This window comes from Haliaeetus albicilla, chromosome Z, assembly GCF_947461875.1.
Source record: "Haliaeetus albicilla chromosome Z, bHalAlb1.1, whole genome shotgun sequence".
In the NCBI taxonomy this organism is placed as follows: domain Eukaryota; kingdom Metazoa; phylum Chordata; class Aves; order Accipitriformes; family Accipitridae; genus Haliaeetus; species Haliaeetus albicilla.
The window spans coordinates 25,874,640-25,893,923 of NC_091516.1; the positions used below are offsets into that span (position 1 = coordinate 25,874,640).

The following is a 19,284-nucleotide window of genomic DNA, read 5'->3' on the forward strand; positions in this document are numbered from 1 at the left end:
TCAAAACATAGATATGGGATGCTGCAAGACTGTCAGGGGAGGATTGTAATGTCTCAAGGTTGTTATGAGAAAGCACTGGCTGCAGGTTGTTATTAGAAAGCACTGGCTGCAGGTTGTTATTAGAACTGGCTATCTCTACTCCTGTCCCTGCACCTTTGCTGAACAGTAGGGGTCCTTGAGATGCACAGCCTATCTCCCTGTCTTAGCTGTGTAAGAGTTCCTCGCACAGTCAAGGGTCGCTTAACTGCCCAACTCGTTACACTTATGCTAAGGCCTAGCAAGCCTTCCTGAGTTTGTGTCAGCCTGGAGAGTGGGAAAGAAATGCACCGCCACACTCATGCATGCATTCAGTAACAGTGCTATATGATGTAAGAAAACTGTCAGTAAATGGCAAGTTATGAATCTCAATGATCATTTTCTTCTCCTCACACTGCCAGGGTGGTACCTAAGTGCCCTGGGGTCTGACAGCAGCATCCTGCACAGATACACGAAAACCAGCCTGGTAAGAGTTGCCACTAGGTGTGGTAGTAGATTGCTCCTTACAATCTAATTTTCTGCAATTATAATTTTGATAGATTGCCCTGCGCTGAATTCCATGCTAGTACTTTATGCTGCTTACATCACATGAGCTAGCGAGGAAAGTGCAGAAAACTGGAGCCATAAGTGGTAGTCCAACACATTTTTCACATTCATGTAATCACTCTTTGATGGGATTGATGGTGATGTTTGTCATAACCCAACCACCCTGAGGGGTCATGTGTTGGTAAAGGTTCAGGCTGTCAGGCAGGTCTGGATCACAACGGTGCCCAGATCCACCCCCGACCACCTTACTGCCACACAACTGTTTAGAGTGCGTGTATGTGCAATAACAGACCAATGACCGTAAGACAGTGTTTGCAAACAGGAGATAAAAGTACCGATTGAGCTCCAACAGGGAGGGAATTAAACCAATCAAATATCACAATTGCCAATATATGTATACTTTATTAAGCATCTAAATACTCACTAATGCTCGCTATGTTGCACTTATCAGATCTAACTCTATTCAAATAACCATTGATAAAGACAGTTATGCATTCAGTGGTGATAAGAATAATGATAATACAAATAACTCTCACGAGTGCAATTATGGTGATTGGCAATGTCATACAGTCAAGCATCCCTGGCCAGGAGGATGTCACCACATTAGTGAGATCCTCCACTGGCTCTATCCTAAAGTCAGCTTTTAGAGAGTTGCTTTACCTACGCACAATTACTTGTAGCTGTGATCCAAAAGCAAGCCACAAGCCACAGGCCTGCTTCCGTAAAAGCATGTCAGGTTCCGTAAAGCAAGTCAGTTTCCATCCTTCAGAGTCAGGCACCTGCTGTGGCAAGAGGCTTGTGGTTTCATGTTAGTGATATTTACAAAGCCAGGGGAGGGGTGGGGGGTGTGTCAGTCACAGTCGGTCACCACAATGTTTATCTAGAGGACATTTATGTTCAGGGCTTCAAAATATTAAAACATCTCACAGACTGTATTTCTTCCACAAAATATCTGAGATGAGAGAAATACTATTATTTACTTTTATAAATAGGTGACAAAAGACATGTATTGGCAATACACAAAAGTCAGTTTTAAGACTCATAGTTCCAGATCAAAAGCACTGTGGCAGAGTGATGATCTGGTATAAACTCACTTTGCTGGTTCAGACTCCTTCAGACAGTTTATATGAATTAGCTTTATACTGATGAGTTTTTTACCTTTCCTTCCTCATCAGCTTACATTCTTGACCATGTAGGGAGAAGTGTGATTGTGTGCCATTGTGAGCCAGAACAAGTTTATGCTACTGGGAGAGCCAGTGGTGCACAAGTCCAGGATGAATTTTGCTGGAACCATCAGCAGTTGCAGCTGGATCAATTTGCCAATGCAGAACATTTAACATTTTTATTGCATCTTCACATTGTCAAAGAATTTGCATAAGGATGGCCATGTAGAGTGCTCAGTCACTGCTGGATACTTATGTGAGTTCCAGTTGTCTCTAACAGAGGAGCAAGATCGGGTGATTAAAGTAATTTTTTGGTCTTGAAATCCATAAGCCACTGCTGATTTGAGCTACTAAGGAAGTTCAGCATAGAGTCCAGCATCATGCACAGATAGTACTTTAGGCCCCCATTAGTAATTTCATTTTTATGTTCCTTTGGTTTTACATATCCAGTAACCATGGACCAATTTTCTGAAGGAAAGTTGCACATAGGAAGATACACTTTCCTCGGCATTCACAAAAAAACCAAAACAATAAAACAAAAACCCCAAAGCAAAAAAACCAAACAACTAAGAAAGGATTTCTAGAAATCTGAAAATGAAGTAAGGGGCACCTTAGAGCCTTCTGAGTAACAATGGGTAACAAAGCCTTTTGCATCAAAAGCCTTCCTCTAGATCATGACTTCTGCAGGAGTTAAAACACAACATGCTGTTTCAAGACTGACAATTCTGTGATATGTTAATTTGGAGAGGGTTTTTTTTTTTCCTAGAAATATATAGAACTACAAAGAGTTCTATTTCACTCTCCTATGTTCCTCTCCCATCATGTCTTTGAAGAGTATGCAAGGTGATATTAAAAAACCCCCACTGTTTTCCAGTTCTACTGATTTGATCAGCTTATGAAAATAATAAAAAAAGGATATATATTAAAATAATGTTAAGCATGTTCCTTAAGGATGCACTTTACAGGAAATTAAGATTTATTGGTCCCTTATATTTGTCTGAATATTCAAGGGCAGTTTCTCCTTTCTGTCTAGTAATTGCAGATATCTTAAACTTCTTATATTCTTACTTACCTTCAAGGAGATATGAGCTATGGCATATCAGCATGTCAACACTAAGCCTGAATTTTGTTTGTTGAAACAAGGGCAGGAGAGAAGGCCTTATAAAAGGGCCCTGAATGCTTTTAAGAAAGCAGACCTTTTTCAGTTTGGATTACCAGGATTTCTGATGACTGCTTTCAGAAGGGTGTAAGTCTTTGGCATCTAAGAACTGATTGCTCATTACCACCCCCACCACCCCCTTTCTTTTTTTTTTTTGCTCCATAAGCAATGGAGATAACTGAGCAGAACTAGTCACTCTAGAAATCAGAGAGCTCTTCATACAGATACTCACATGAGCCGTAGTAATTCAGACATTTGTCTACAAGTTAACAAATCGGTCATCTTCATCCCTGCCTTAGAGCAAAACTGTGGTCTTTGTACTGATGATGTTATTATTCTGAACAGAACAGGTGCACTTTTCTGGAACCAATGACATATGGGAAACTGTCTCCTCCCTGAATCTCTTCCTGCAGTCCAGCCAAGTTTACAAATAAATTCAGTCTTTCTGGATTCCTCATCCATGACTGTGTCCTCTTAGCCACTCATATATCCTTGCACTTGTCCGAGTTAGTGAACAGTTCTGCGATAAGCTGGGTTTCTTTGGTTCTTGTAACTATGAGGCTGCAGAGCATGTGTATATGGTGATGACAATGTGTAAGACAGGACTTCCAGTCTCAGTGTTGCCATTATTTCCTGGGTTTTTTTTAAGACAATTACATAATCTAAGCCAGGTCCACAGGGGAAATTGCATGTAAGAGAAAAGAGGTTGTAAAAACTTCTTTAAAAGTGAAAGAGGGAGAAGCATCTGGGTGAGTTAAAATGCCAGCACTGCCAACCAGAAAGCATGCAAAGTTCTGGCAGATAATTAATTAAATTAAGTTTTGCCACACATTCACTTGAAAACTGAGCAGTGCTGAGCTCTCCTAGCTGTCAAAAGCTAGATGACATTGATTCTGTTTCCCAGTTTAGGACATGTATCTGAAGTAATCTAATCCCTAGGAAGAACAGTCTGTGGTGGTGCATTTCTTCCCCCTCTCTGGGCCAATCTATGAACTCGGGAAGTCTCAGTAGGCCTTAGCATAAGTGTTATGAGTTGGGCGGTTAAGCGTCCATTGACCGTACCAGGAACTCTGGTACGATATAAACTGTTGACCAAGTCTGGGACTCGGAGTTGGCCCAGCTGCACCTAGACTCCAACAGGAGTTTAGAAAGCAAAGAGATCTTCTCTGAACCTCGTGACTCAGCAGGAGGGTCTCCCCTACCTTTTTACATTCCTCATCTCTGTACAATTCATCAGAAATCAATTCTAACTTGATTTTCATTTGCTTGTTTCCCTTTTACCCTGTTGCATCTTTGGTGTCTGTATACATAATTTTAGTTTGATTCTGACTTAATTTTCCTGTGTGTGTTTCATCCATGTATTAAGTAATAGAGTGAATGTTGCTATGGAATTCTGTGAAGTCATGCTTTTATAAATTCCTATTAAATTATTTTTGCTAATACCCTTGAAGGTGATTCTTTAAGCGGTCCAAACCACTCCATTTTGTGATACAGTCATGGAGATATTCTAAACCATTTTTTTCCTGTTGAGTTTACTGCTTAGAGGATATAGATGCAAACTGGTGCAAAATCTTCAGAGGAGGAGAAGAAATTAGTAAAATGTTAGAGTAAATGTTGTCTGAACATTTTTATTGACTACTCTTCTAGTTTCACACCATTTAAAATAACATTGCAATGACTGTAGAAATGTCATTTTATCTAAAAGGATGATTTGAACTCACACTTTTAAAGAAGCATCAGATTTAAATTGAAATTACATTTATAAATGTTTTACATACTCACTAATGATACACTCATTAATTTACAATAAGCTGTGTTACTGGAGTATAAGAATTCTGCTTCATATCTGAAGCAACCTGGAAAATGAAAATTCCATTTGAACACAAACTAGTATAAATCTTTGCATCTTTAAATTCTACAAAAGCAATAATTACACAAAACAAAGGAAAATGCAGGTACTGGCATGTTGCATGCACACTGCAGACTTCTGCTGGCTTTTGTGGATTTCTCTTTCTCAAAGCTATGTCTTCTTTTTGAGATACTGAATCAAAGTACACTCTGGTCTGAGTGTATGCCTCAGGTTTCTCTGACAATAGAGTATAAATCTCCCAGTTCATTGTCTGAGCAAGATTGTCATTCAGGGAAATCAAATGCCAGTGCAACATCTTCTGTGTGGAGAGATGCCTTCTCCCATGCTGGGGATTCTGTCCCTTCTGATAATGAACTGTTTGTTCTCAAGTCTTTCAGTGCTGTTTTGTTTTTCCTTTTGAAGAGTATCTCACCTTTGGAGAAAAAATGTACTCAGGATTCATGTCAGGGAATTTGACCATGAGGTGCAACCCCCAATTTTCAATGGGTTTTGGTGCCATTTTACTGATAAAATCCTGCTCTTGAGGTGCTGTGCACATGGGTGTATAGCTCTGCTCACATACATCACTGGGGAGGAGAAAATTTGGTTTCTAAGAGTATTCAGAAGTGCATTACTTATGTATCAGTGTGATATCTTACTATTTCAAAACAAGAAATTGTGTCTGGCTTTTGCATGTGCAGACAGTTACATGAAAGTTTTATTCCACTCATTTCAGAAATCTTTTCAAAGTGTGGGTCATGACCAATTAGTATCAGGTCAAGAAAACATGGTTTTATTTGCTAGCTAAACAGGAGCTCTAAACCGTGAAAAACCTCTCTGATAGAGGCAGAGACCAAGTCCACATTTTTTTTCCAGACACATTCGTTTATAACTGCATAGGAACAGAGTTCCAGTGTATTTCTCTTTCTATTATAGTATCACATCATCATAGAGAGAAGCAAATGCCAGTACATACTATTCTTGTGGTAAGGCTAGCCGCTGTGGGCTGTGTATATGGCACAGTGCAGTGCTATGCAAATATACTGAAGGCAACTCTGGTACCAGATACAACAGAGTTGCCCTAGCACTTAATTAGCCCAGCCAAAGGGCAATACTAACATAGTTACACAGCTAGGGCTCCAAAAGCAATGTCTTTCAGCACTTTCTCTACATGGTGATAATTAGGCAGACTGTGACTTTGTAACACTGCATGAGATGCTGCATTAGGCTGTGTGAGAGATCAAGCAAATGTTCTGTAGTTAACAAGCTGCTGCTTCTAAGTCTGATGTGAGTAAGCATGCACTACTGTGAATTTTCTATTAGTGGAAAATGCTAAAAAAAGTTTTAGTAATTGTTCCCAGTCAGAAAAGAAAGAATGAAATAATAAGCATAACAGAGAACAAACAAAAGGAGGAGCACGCAAACCAGAAGCTTGTAAGATGTTGAGAACTCCTTCTTCTTCTCTGCCTTCAAAATCCAACATATTCAGGAGAATTTCTTTTGGAGTGTCTGAATCTTCTTGTGACTCCATCCAGAGAAAGGTATATCTGGAAAACCTTTAATAACAGAGAAGCAACGCATCTATCATGATGCTTCAAGTGTTCTATCCCTCAGTGAGCTCTCTGCATTCAGATCTCAATGTCTGAACAGAAGACTGTCAAAGGTAATGAGACACTGTGCTGAAGAAGAGATATCCTTATGCAGAGGTCATCAAAGAGCTGTAAAATTTTGACTGTACGTTCTTGAGTTGCACATATGACATAATTGCTAGCATTTATCATACTTCCAACTGGGGTATCTCCTGAAAACACTGCTATATAGGATTATGTTAGAAGAAAATTTTTTCTTTAACCCGGTAGTTCTGCTATAGATAATGGTGTCATTTCTGACTCAACATTTCTGCTGAGCTTCTCTGTGTTATCACTGTATACTGGTATTCAAATGTTATTTAGGAACAACTTTAAGAGAAAAAACAAGTAGCTGGTTTTTGATTGCATTGTAACCTGTAGAAAGATTCCAATCTTGTTTCCCTTCATGGCTATTCATTACACTCATGACTGCAATTCATCTGTTTGTATCCTAAAATTGAAGAAGAATTTGAAGAAAAGGCCAAGAAAATTTGATAAGGAATAGGTCTGCTTGTCTATAAAAGCTGGATGCCCCTCACCTGAAAACACCTGGCTATTAAGGAACCAGTATCTGCTCCATTTATTGCAGAGAAAAGAGAGAAAAAAATATGATAGGATCACATTCCTGTTAGTGCTCTTGCTTTCCAAACTTTATTTGAATTCTTCTTTATGCATTAAAAGAAAAGCTGTCTTCATTTGATGTGAATTATACCATCAGGAGAAAAGAGCTGCCAGGGCAGTAGGAGACAAGTAATTTTTAAGAAAATCTGTAAGGAATGGAAAAGCTGTTTCTTTCACCTATACGTATGTTGGAGGTGCCTGACTTTCTTAAGCTACACAGAACTAAAATAGCAGAGCTCTCTCACTTGCTACTGGCTTGGTTATAGTAGTTAATGCCTTTTTGGTAGGGTTTTCACCTTTCTACTCAGTATTCCCTGTAAGTACATGTATAGGCCCAGCCAAATGAGAATTGAGGTGTCCGTACATGCCTCAGGGCAAGGTTATTTTGCTCCAGAAATTCTTTGCTAACTAAGTGACTAATTGTCACTGAGTTCTGTTAGCAATGAAAGGGCCATTTCTGCTTCACACCAAGTTATGATGACCTTGAATCTTCATGGTCCATCTTCAATGGTTGATTTCCTATCTGTTTATACAGCCCCACTAACTTGCTGTGGGCTTCTCACAGACATACAGGCTCTAACCCCATGCATGGAATTGCAGGAATACTTCAGATAATATTTATAATTTTCCAGGAGGAATATGATTGTCATTATGATCAAATAGCCAGTATTATTAATTATAGTAATCTTGCACAATCAAGATCAATCCAAACTTTGCTATTGAGCTGCTAATACATTGCTAAAGCCTGAATTTGCAAGAACTTTTGTACGCGAGTAGTCTCTAAGATATTCTTTTTCCAGTGGGGTGAAGTCAGATTCCTACAGTGGACAAGCAGGGGTAGAAGCACGCTTGAATTCCAGCTGGTATCTCAGTACAGGTCTCATAGCTATATCACTTGCTTGGATAAACCACAGTGAATATTACCTGTGTTCAGTGAGTCTGAGGTAATGTTGAGGATCTCATCATATGTGCCTCTGGACTCTTGAAGTTTCTGTCTTAAATTGTGACCCCTTTTATGAAACAGAAAATGGATTAATCTTCATAGTTGTTGCAGACAAAAGACAAGTCTTTGAAACAAAACCACAGTCCCACTCCCACATACAAAGCACTGAAGAATTAATGGTCAGTAGGAATACTTCAAAAGATGTACATAAAGCCTTGAAAAACTTGCATCACTGTGTCTTTTTTCATGTATGTGAGTCCAATATTTCAGTTTTTGCAATTATTTCCAATTTTATTCTTTTTTCTATTCTTAATGTTCATTATTTTTTCAGTTGATTCCTATATTCTCCTCAGTTTCTCCTTGCATGCTATTTTTCACTGTAAATGGTTAACCAGATATTTCGGGTTTTGTTTTGATTTGTGGAAATACAATCTCTCAAAGCTAGGTGTTGTGGATTCCTGCAACTTTTGCCTATTTTTCTAAGAAACATGCATATTCTATTCTCTAGTAGGTTAAAAATGTGCAAGTTTATTTGTTTTACTTAAACTTCATAAACTGTGTTGGCTTTCTGGGTGGAGCAGTGATTAACAGCAAAATAGGAACTAGCCAGGGACTTTTTCATAGTGACTCCCTTCTTTGAATGTTGCACTTAGAAACACTTCCTGTCAGTATTTCACTTTCTCACTTAAAGTGATGTTAATAATGAGAAGCTAAAATGCTTATTACTTTTACTATTAAAAAGGGCTTGACAGCTTCCACTTAAGAAAAGACCTACAAAATTATCTTAAAATTCCTGCTGCTAAATGCCAGGCACTCTCTAAAAGCTGGAATTTATGCAAGCAGAGAACTTCCTCGCCTGAACAGCTGCAAAGTCAAGTTGCAATGATGCAGCATGCTTGTTCTTCCCAAAGGAAGAGAACTTGCAGTGCTTTATTACTTGAAACATCATGACCTAGAGTTCAACAATGTGCAGCTTTCCATACATAGGGTTGCTAAATCTGTAGTATTATATATGTACATAAAAAGATGTCACAATTTTTTTGTTTGTTTGTTTAGGTTACAGAACATCATGTTACTCTGGTTTGGTGTTCATTCAGATGGGACAATGAGTCCAAACTGATCATTTAACCTTTGGGGATGTACTTAACATTATGTTAGGTTCTTCAGCATTGTTGCTTGTGTTCCCAGAGCTGTAGAGAAATTTTGAGATGCTTAACTGTGAAATAATTAAAAACATTAGACAAAGCAGTTAGCATGTTTAAAAATAGATGTTTTCTTATTGTGGAGATCTAATCAATAAATTGTATACAAAGTGCCCCATGTGAATCCATCAGAAAACTGATTATTTTAAATCCAATGTTTAAGTCTATAAATGGATATCAGTGTGATAGCTGAAAGATGCTTGCCAGGCAATGAAAAACAGGGTATGGAGTTGTGTTTTTTTTCCTGAAGTTATAAGTTAGTTAACTTCTTTTTGGTCAATGTTCCCATAGACTGAAATTCCACATGTACTTACCCTTAAGTTACTAGCCATCTAATACTAAGGCTGATCTTTTCAGGGGAGGGATGAGGTATTTTACTCTCAGTTCTGTAATGGTAAAGGCAACAGAAATTTAGTCTTGTCTGTTGCCTCCAAATTTACTACAGTGTGTTTCAGAGCATCATTTTTTTTAATATATTTTCAGGCTGCTCCAAATTATCATTTCAATTTATGTTCCTTAAGATAGCACTGTCCCTGTTGCTGATGGTTTCATGTCTGGCAATCAACAAGATGACATCCATTCCCATGCCAAATGAAAAGGTCAAAAAGAAGTTATATACAGCATATCTGTTATCATGAACTACCTGCAATTCTTCCCACTGTGAATCTAGTGGTAAATATTTAATCTGTCAGTATCCACCCCCAAAACCATGCTTTTTATTTATTAAATATAGTAATTTCTTAAATATTTTTATGATAGTCCTATAGCACAGGAAGTCGATAAAACCTTACTGCAAACACTTAGCTGAAGGTAAAAAAAAAATAGCCAGATTCAGAGCATTGTCATAAACTTTTATTTATAAGCATTTTGTGTTTCAAAAGTAATTGCTGAAGTAAGCAATGGCTTAAGTGCTTTGGATTGTTTCTTTGACCTTGTTATTAGTTATTTCACTTTCACAGTGATAGTGAAATTACAATTCTCATTTGTAAACTCCCCCTCTTAACTGTGTTTGAATTGCATCACCATGTTAAATAAAAACATTGCTTTCTCATACCCACAGTGCAATCATCTGACACGTTTTGAGTCAGCAATTTGTTTGGTGGATAGAACGATTTTGGTGACAGTTCACATTTGGCACACTGGCAGATTCTTGGAGAGTGTGGATCAATGAAATCAGTGTCTTCCAAGCTTTTCAGCAAATGTCTGAGGGAGTGGGACTGGAGTAATGTCATGTGCCACAGCATTTATTGCACAGCAGAAAGAACATTTTTTTTTTTTTTTTTAAAAGAATGATTTGGGAGGATGGAAAAGTTTATTATTCTCCTGGTAGACTTTTTCAGGCCACTAAGGATTTGGTCCTGCTGCTGTTCAAATTGATAGCAAAATTCTCAATTATTTTGGTAGGATTAAACCCAAAAGCAAATGGAGTTCTGTAAAGCTACCAAAACGATAACATAAATGTAGGAAATACAAGCTACGATCAATTTGACTTAGGATTTTTTTGTTAGTAACTGAGCACCTTGCACAAGGCTTTTTTTTATCATTAAGACAAACCAGAGACTCAAATGGAAAATCCAACATACAGCCTTATTATGGAATTTGTCACAGCTGAAAGTCTTGAATACAGAAATAAGGGCACTGATTACTATAAACTATAAATGCATTTTCTTCCATCCCCCAATCCTCTTCTGTGAGAGATATTAGTCATCAAATAAGTCTTTGAAGGCTAAATTTACAGGGTTGCAACTTAAGCACTCAGTAAGTTTCCATCTGATACAATTTCAGAAGAATGGTAGACCAAAATGTTTATTATTTGGTGTTTAGAACTGAAGGTACCTGCTGGCTTTACACAAACATTCAGAAGTAGAACTTTTTATTTATTCAGGAAAAAATGACGTGTTAAATTGAGAGTCAGAGCACTGTGTACCAGTATGCCTCTGCCTTAGTGGTATCACCCTGGAGGATTTAAGTATTGTGAGTAACGAATTGCTCATTTAAACTGAACAAAGGAGTAGGAGTTTGTTGTACAGTGCCTATATGGGAAGAATCAGAATAAGTACAACTACAGTCCATTCACCTAGTAATCAAAAGCTATAGTTAACTTAGGAATGGATTTGAACTACTGAGATAGAAAGAAATTACATCCCATTACTAAACACATGACCTCATTAATTCCCAAGATTTCTGATCATTGGAATTAAGACAAAAGATATCAAGAGATTCCACATGAGAAGAGATGTGTGTATGTTGAGAGGAGACTCTTTTTACAATTAGGTTAAGAAAAGAGCATATACACAAACATGAAGCAGTATATACATACCAATTTGGCACTGAGAAAGCCCTGAGAAAGTAAGCAAAGAGTGCTATAGTCTAGTTTGGGGCAAAATTCTTTTTAATTAAATCATAGCTGAACTGCACAACTGGAGAAGCAGAATAATGCTTTCAACTGTTCTTTCTAAACAGTTTTTCCATCAGTAGCCAAGTTTTCAAGAAGCAGCCTTCATTTGAGCACTCAGAGTATACAAATGTCACATAAGTAGGGTTAGAAAGGTCAGAAACAGCATCATCCCCATATTGTCTCTATCAAAGTGCAGAAGTGACAGAGTACACACAGCAAGCAGGAAACATGTCAAGAACTTACTAGCTGCAGCAGCTGTTCTCGCAGAAGTTCAGTTGCTCTTCAGGCTAAATGCACTGTCACTATTTAAAGGAAATACTAAAGAACACATCAGCATTTTTCCAGTGTAGCCACATGCAATGTCACAACCGCCAAAAAAGACTCTTAGTTGAACCTCCTCAACAGTATCCTTCTTAATCAGCTTACTTTTGCCAAGTCCTTATCTGCACAAATTGTCTAAATAACTTTTTGGGAAGAAAGAAGGGCCACATCCTTTCTTCATTAAGTGTCTAACTTAAGGCAGCCATTCAAGTCTTCCAACCCTTCAAAGTGCCTCAAGAAGTGAGCTGAGGCCACCATTCTATTCCACAAGAAGCCCAGTTCTCTGTCATATGCTCCCATTACCTATCTGCTAGTCATATGTGAAGGAGTCAAGGAAATCTGGCCTTAGGACCATATTAAAAGCTCACTCAACATATGACAAATCTTTTGACAAGCAACTCCCTTAGGCATTTTTTAAAATGTGCACACGTTTTGTCTTTTATTACTGTTTCATCTTCTTATAGAAAGAATGTGAAAACTGAAGTGTTTTTCATGAGTTATTTAAAATAGAATTAAATTAGCCATTTGTCTGGGTGTCAGTTTTATCCTATTGCATTATTAACCCACATTTTATAGTACTGGCCATAAATATAAAAACTGTGCTATAAACACAAGGGAAATTGACAGGTGAGGTTAGGCAAATAAATAAAAGAAAAAATAATATTAGGGAAAGCAAAAATGGAAGTAGAAGAAGAGACTTGTAGACAGAAAGAAAAAGAAGTATAGGTACCTTGATAGCTAAAAATAAAAGCAGAAGCACTGTTTCTCTGTCCTTGCTATCCATGGCATAGAGCATCCATCCCACAACTCCTCAATTGCAGAGAAGCTGGGATGATTTCAGCCTACTGTTTCATACCTCCACCACTTGGCAGGTATTATTAAGTTCAAATTAACATGACAAAGGAAAAAACCCCTTTATTTCTGAATGCTTAGGCCTCACATAGGACAAATACAGTAGCTAGGCAGATGCAAATAAATTAAGAAAATTGAAAAGGAACTAGAAAGGCTGGAAAGATTGCCGCCAGTAATCTGATTAAAGGCTTGAACCTGCTCATCTTGTAGATGTAAACTTGTGCCTTGACTTAGTATGAGTCTTGTCTGCATTTAAGAGTTATATGGTTATATAATTAGCCAGAATGTTAATGATACTGATGCTACATCCTCCCTTGTACAGAGAAAATTTCATTTCAGCTGCATTTTGACAGCAAGGTAGTTCCCCTAGAATCCCCAACTCACAACTTGTAGGCAAAGAGCTGCTCTCTTCAAAACCTGGACGAAGTTCAAATCAAGTTTAAAAACCTATTTCTCTGCTAAACTGTTTGAAGGATGCAAGAAATGTTTCTCCATACTTTCATACTTTCATGTCTTTTTTTTTTTCAGATACACAATGGGTTGTTATTAGGTGGCAGATGCTCGTAATGGCATGCATGTGCAGCCCTAATTCCTGTTTTCAGATGTGTAAAAGACTATCTTTTTACAGTATCATACAGACTCTCCAGGGGATGACATGTATACAAGGCAAAACAAGGAATTTTGAGATTGATGCTTTAGAAAAACAAAGATCAGATTTTCCTGTTTGATATACTCATGGCACTCCTAGTGAAGTATAGGGAAGTTAGATGTTACATCAGAGGACAGAACCTCAAAAAATGTCTTTTTCCCTCTGCTTACAAATATAAAAAAAATGAACTAATTTCAAACTGATGCCTTTTTAATCAGAGTGACATTTCAATGCTCCACATTGAGATAAACACATAATCTCATGTTTGTAATTTGGAGAAGCATGTGAAAGGGGTGAAAAGAGGATAAAATTATCCTAATTTTAATGATACAGCTTATAAATCACAGTATTTTGGTATCTAAAGAAACAACTCTGGGCTGTAACTTGCGTTTGATTTTCTTCTCCCTTGCTTCTTGTGGGGTCATAAGCTGCATGCAAGACAACTATGAAGATTATATGTTTGAATGAGGAGGCCTTTACATCCTTCTTCACACAGGTGCAAAGGAGTACCTAGAAGGCAATCTAGGCTATCAGAATAAACTTACCTGCCTTGGAAAAACAGAAAATATTTATGAAAATAAAGGCAGCTTTGAGATACTGAGAGCTTATATTTCTTCCCTTGCCCAGTGTTGGATAAAAATTTCAAAAGTATCCAATGCCTTACTACATTTCCCAAATGCTTAGCAAGTGTAATTGGCATAGAGTAAGTTTAGTAGTTTATACAGAGCGTAGTGTTCCTGAAGTATTTTGTATTACACATTTTCCAATAAATCTCATGATTGTCAAATATTAATAAGCAGGGTACTGAATGTCACAAAGCAGAGTAGCAGCTTTGCTGGCAGAGCAAAGCTTTGGCAGAGAGGAGAGAATAATTTTCCTAACACAGAAAGTAACCATAGCTGGGAAATAAGCAGAGGAAAAATCCACTTTTACTCTAAATATAAGCATAATTTAATGTCCTCTGGAAAAGCAAAAGACTATTATCCCAGTCATCAGGTGCAACTTATCAGCAGAGGCTGTGCTACTGGTAGACTGACATAGTTTTAGATAATTTGAAACCATTAATCTGTTTGGAGACAACATTTCTGGAATAGTACTCATGTAGTCTGGTTACCTGAACACAGAGAGACTTCTTATGAGGCCACTGAGATAATTCTATGTGCTAAGGTGTGAACTTCTACGTTTCTAAATGTACTCCTTAAAAATCCAGTTCAAAGTCAAACCACAGCATAATTAGCTGCCACAGTCCCTGAAACAACAGCTGGGTTATGAAGGTGGTGATTCTGTAGCTTTATCTAATGCAGAGTGCCCTGGACAGTGAGACTATTAGATGGGTTGCTGCAAGTGCAATCGCTCTGCACAGATGTTCCCAGGTGCTGCTGGTCCTCTGCAGACTCCCGGCACGGCTCCTCCTTCTCTGTCCCACCTCCTGTCTTAACAGGAGGTGGCAGACTGCCAGCTGCCTCGTCGCTGCTCTTGTGGGCAGCTCTCCCTTCAGCTCACTGCAACTGCCCATTGTGTTATTGGGAGTGAATCTTTTAGTCATGTGTGCTGGTTTTGGTTGGGATAAATTTCTTCATAGTAGCTAATACGGGGCTATGTTTTGGATTTGTGCTGAAAACAGAGTTGATAATGCCGAGATGTTTTCATTACTGCTGAGCAGTGCTTACATAGAGTGCAGGTCTTTTCTGCTTCTCACCCCATCCCACCAGCAAGGAGGCTGGCGGGGCTCAAGAAGTTGGGAGGGGACACAGCTGGGACAGCTGACCACAACTGACCAGAGGGATATCCCATACCATGTGACGTCATGCTCAGCATATAAGGCTGGGGGAAGAAGGAGGAAGGGGGGGGATGTTTGGAGTGATGGCATTTTTCTTCCCACGTAACAGTTATGTGTGATGGAGCCCTGCTTTCCTGGAGATGGCTGAACACCTGCCTGCCAATGGGAAGCAGTGAATTAATTCCTTGGTTTGCTTTGCTTGCGTGCGTGACTTTTGCTTTACCTATTAAACAGTTGTTATCTCGACCCATGAGTTTTCTTACTGTTACTCTTCCGATTCTCTCCCCTATCCCACTGGCAGGGAGTAAGCAAGGAGCTGTGTGGTGGTTAGTTGCCATCTGGGCTTAAACCATGATATCATATTGGTGGTGCAGCTGTTTACAAGAGAGAAGGATGGAAATTTTCAGAGCAGTGATTCATTTCATTTTGCAGTGCTTGGGTGCCTGAGGTGGGATATATCCCCCCCCCAATCCCCCCCCCTCCCCCCCTGGGTTCCTGAGTATGTAAGAATGAGATTTGTACAATAAATTATAGGAGTAAACTGCACAGGAAGTTCTGCATGGTGTGCACTGAACTTCACAAGCAGAACAGCAGGTGTTCCTCTGGGATGCACAGCCTATGCAAAATCCCCACAGCACTTTTGTCTTATGTGGCACTGTACAAAGAGGTAGGGGAGAAGTGGGCAGGAGAAATGAGGTGTGGGAGAAACTAGGATGCCACACATTGTGCGTGCTCACAAGATTGTTCTTGCTGGGATCAAGAAGGCTCACAGGGAAGCATATGAAGCTCTGACTACAAGTACACAGTATTTTTAAAATGGCATCTACCTGCTGGGGAACACAGGCAGTAGCCTGGGCTAGAGGCTGCAAGAGGGGCTGCTCAACAGCCCAAACCCCAGTTACAGTAGGCAGCACTCTGGCAAGGCCTAAAAGGAGCAGATCAGCATGACACTGAGCCCAGGCTGTTACTGCTTCTGAAGACACAAAGCTTTCATGGTTAAAAAGGTAAGCAGAAAGTGTTGATGTCTGCAAGTAGCACAAGGGGCATAAGGTTGTACCTTCCCAAGGCAAGCCTTGACTAATACAGAAGGGGATATGTATAGTTGTGGCAAAGTGTTTCTCAGGTAGTACCGCTATACTGTAAGCAACTGTGTGGTCACAAAGTGCCTCAGTGGTGTGATGGAAACAGATGGAACACTTTAGGATTTATCAAAAGATAATCCAGTTGGTCTGTAATCTGTAAAGCAGTTATAACCCTTCCAGTTTACAACCCATTCTAAGAACATGATGCAACATCGTCCTGTTGTCTGAAGCAGGCAGTTGTCATGCAAAGGTTAAATAGCTTATTGGGAATCAACAAATACTATTCTTAGCAGGTTTATACAACAGTAAGTGACTGTTACAGCTTCCTTAGTTGATGTCAACAGAGAGGTGTCTTGCTACTGCAAGGTGTTTTGCAATTACATTGAATTGTCTACAGTGTCAGTCTGTAATTAAGGATGTAATATAATTATCACAGAGTGAAACTGTTTGCCTTATCTAATGGGAAATGTGATTAGATGACTGGAAGAATACCTCTGATCTGTTTTGTAAATGCCTATGTTGTTCACCCACTTCCATATACGGAACATATGCTTTGGGTTTGTCCAGGAGGAATCTGCTTCACATTTTGATGCAGTATTGCTCCATTGTTTAAAAAGTTATATTTAATCAATTATTTGATTTAAATATTGGGTATTTTCTCTGTTAAGACTCTCTTGCCATCTCAGGTTGGCTGTTCCATTCCTTTTCTTATGTGCCATAAGAAACACAGTCAAAGAAGGTATGTTTCGTTAGATGATGCCATGATCAAAGGCATAACCAAATGACTGGAAGATCATACAAATTTTGGTAACAAGTGCTACCAATGTCCAAAAAATTCCGACATTGCAATCAAAGCAAAAGGCTTTACATTTTCCCCTGTCACATTGCTGAAAGTAATTCTGATGTACAAAAGCATGCAGTTCTGAGGAGAAACAGCTGAATGCCTATGATTAATGAATTTGTTTCAGAGTTGTAGGTTGCATTCCACAGGCTTTATCCTCATCCATTAAAACCAGTAGGGTTTTTTCTTTCACTTCAACAAGCACAGGACTTAGTCCCTTGTGACTTTTTTCCCATTTTCTAATTACTAAGCTACCTCATGTGTTGAGCAAAGCAGTACAGTTACACCATTACACTGCCTAAGTAAGCTGTGGGGATAACTTAAACAGAAACTGCTCAGTAAGAAACTGCCAAATTAATTGCGACTGCTTTCTGTTACAGAAAAAAATATAAATCGCAGATGTTATTACCATCACTGGTGTCATGACTGCTGTTCACCACTGTCATTACAGGAGCATGATTGCTGCAATTTGATTGCTGGAAAGTCACATTACAAGAAGCATGGTGGACCAGGCTATTTGGCAGTTTTACAGCATGTTACTATCTTTGACACAGAACAAGACAGTACTAGTAATGCTATTGGTGGTTACACAGCCATCTGCAATAAAGGAAGCATACTAAGGGTTAGCAGACCTGCTGCCCAAAGAACATCCAATGTAAGGCACACAAGCAAATAAATGATGAGCCAGGGAGGCATCTGCTCACAGGTGGAGTACTTCCCAGAACAGATGGGTGTTCAGGACCATCTCAAGTAAGGAAAGGAAATTGGCATAAGCTTTTTTTCAGTTTCTTTTTAATTGGCATATACAGTATCTTTATGAACAGAGCTAGAGTACAATACTAGGAACTAGGTAACTTTTATTAATCTCTCACAAACCTGTGAATATGGAAAAAGATGAATAAAACAAACAAGCAGATGTATGGTGGCAAGTTGCCAGGTTCTGGTGAATTCTTATGTGAATATGATTAAAATTCAGCAGTGGCTCTGGCTCCCATGCTTGCCAGTTTATTTAGCAGTCTCCTAGATTGCTCTCAAATTCCAAAATTGATGGGTAAAACAAACTATTTCACTGACTTTAGAATGAACAAAACCAAAACTGGGTTTCCTGTAGATCTGCTTCCCTAACAATCACTGATTGAGGTTCAGGGGTGCTTCTAACCACCAGTGGGTCAGAAAAGGTTGTTATTTCCCCCTTTCATCCTCCTAGTCAGACAAATAGTGAATCTTTTACAGAGTTGTGAAAACAACACATTCAGCTCAGTCATAATGAAAAAATAATTTCTCAGAGAAAAGGGGGAATATGGGGGATTCACAGCCAATGCAGATTTGGCTGGATGGCCAAAGGTAGCCAAGGAGCATTGAAGATGAGCTGGGGCAGCTGTCTTCCTGCCCCCCATGAGGGCTACAGTGCAGCCATGCCTGTGGCATGGGTTGTTGAGGAGGAAAGGCCCATGACCTTCTTTCTTCGGGCATTGTGGCAATTTCAGGAAATAGTCCATCTGCTGCCTGCATGCCCTTCTGCTTTGTCACAGCTTGAGATCTGTGAGCAAAGAGCAAGATACATGGTTTAGGAAGTGTGATAAGTATTTCTACTACTCTTTTTTCTTAGGTGTTGCACCTAAAATATCACTACTGTAAAGCAAGCGCAACATATCACTAGGATCTATTAAAATGCACAAAGAATAACTCTGTACTTTATAATTTAAAATACAGCACTTTCCTAACATGTTACTTCTGTAGGTATGCTTACTACCTATGGAAAGAAGGGGTTCCCTGGGAAACAATTCCCTGCTAACATGACGTTGCTTCTGTATTTAACCTGTAGTTTATATCTGGGGAGGACACAGATAAGGCATGAGAGAAGGGGAATGATTTTTTCTGTTTAGTTTGTGGAGGATTTTGCATTGCCTTTTTCAAAAGGATGAATGTGAACAAATGTGAATAGTTCACAAATGTGAACTATTTAAAAAAGCTATGACTGAAGATCTCAGACATTTTCTCAAAACCCAACATGTTTAAATAACATTCATGCTGCTACTGAGTTTTACAGAAACAGCAATCAGTGCTGAGTGGTTAACCAGAGAGTAAAAATCTGTACATGGAGGTGAATATAAAGTTTTTCCGCATTTCCTGCTGAGACCTTATCTCATAGCTTATCACACAGACTAAATAAAAATGGAATTTAATTGACGTCACTTCACGGTAGAATATTAA

At 38.8% G+C, this 19,284-nt stretch overlaps 1 long non-coding RNA gene across 1 annotated transcript in view; it reads right to left on the reverse strand.

Moving 5' to 3' along the window:
• Positions 1–4,619: 4,619 nt before the first annotated feature.
• Positions 4,620–19,284, reverse strand: part of LOC138683711 (uncharacterized) — a 33,312-nt gene continuing 18,647 nt past the window's right edge. The window contains exons 3-4 of the long non-coding RNA XR_011323125.1: positions 7,927–8,012; positions 4,620–6,309 (exon numbers count right to left, since the gene is read on the reverse strand). This is a non-coding gene — a long non-coding RNA (uncharacterized lncRNA). The remainder of the gene's footprint in view (positions 6,310–7,926; positions 8,013–19,284) is intronic.